This window comes from Neopelma chrysocephalum, unplaced genomic scaffold (genome assembly GCF_003984885.1).
Source record: "Neopelma chrysocephalum unplaced genomic scaffold, ASM398488v2 Primary Assembly neopelma1_87734, whole genome shotgun sequence".
Taxonomy (NCBI): Eukaryota; Metazoa; Chordata; class Aves; order Passeriformes; family Pipridae; genus Neopelma; species Neopelma chrysocephalum.
The window spans coordinates 1-894 of record NW_020917055.1 but is presented as its reverse complement, the minus strand read 5'-3'; the positions used below and the strand labels follow the sequence as shown (position 1 = coordinate 894).

Sequence of the window (894 nt, the reverse complement as noted above, 5' to 3'; positions counted from 1 at the left end):
CCCCCCATGTCCCCCCATGTCCGTTTGTCCCCCTTCATGTCCCCCCCATGTCCCCCCTGTGTCCCCCTGTGACCCCCCATGTCCGTGTGTCCCCCCCGTGTCCGTTTGTCTCCCCCCGTTTGTCCCCAAAATTTCCGGGCGCTTCCCCCAAATCTTATTTATTTTTTTTGGGGGGGGTTTCTCACCACCACCCCCCCCTCGGTGCACGATTTATTTATTATGTGGGGGGGTGTTAAACACATCGGGGGGGGGGGAAATCCCATCCCCCCCTATTTTTGGGGACCCCCCCCGTTCCCACGCGTGGGGGGGGGGTCACGGGGGGGCCGCGGGCCCCTCTTGTTGTGGGGGGGGTCTCTGCAGGAGCTGCTGCTTCGGGAGCCCCTTGAGCTGCTCCAGGAGCTCCTGGATGAATCCCTGCGGGAATTCCCCCTAATTAACCCCCCCCTCATTAATTCCACCCCCCCCCGAGCCGCTGCCGGAGATAAAGGGGGGGGAAAGGGCCCCCCCCGGAAACGCCGGAGCCGAATAGTTTTGCCTTTTAAAGGCTTTTTGGAGCCGCCGGAGCTGGGAAAGGACCCGGGGGGGGTTGGAGCGTCCCCCCCCACTCGTGTCCCCCCCCCCCCCACCCGGCCCCCCCCCCCCAATTCCCCCCCCCCCCCCAAATACCTGCGTGTCAGCAGCGCAGGAGCTCAGGATTCCCTGGATTGGGGGGGGGAAATTAAGGTGAGGGGGGGGTGTCACGAGGGGTCCCCCCCCCCCAAAACCCACGGGGGGTCCCCCCCTTTCCCAAAAAAAAACCCCACCTGGAGCTTCTGGGCTCGTTCCTGGTCCGTCTCCAGCTCCAGGAGTTCGTCGATGTTCAGCTCGTCCGGCATCTCCCCCTCCTGGGGGGGG

General features: G+C 65.0%; 1 long non-coding RNA gene across 1 annotated transcript; it reads right to left on the bottom strand.

Moving 5' to 3' along the window:
• Nucleotides 1–147: 147 nt before the first annotated feature.
• Nucleotides 148–894, bottom strand: LOC113979699. The gene is made up of 3 exons (XR_003537956.1): nucleotides 804–894; nucleotides 667–699; nucleotides 148–414 (listed from the first exon to the last, which is right to left on the bottom strand). It is a non-coding gene; the product is annotated as an uncharacterized LOC113979699 (long non-coding RNA).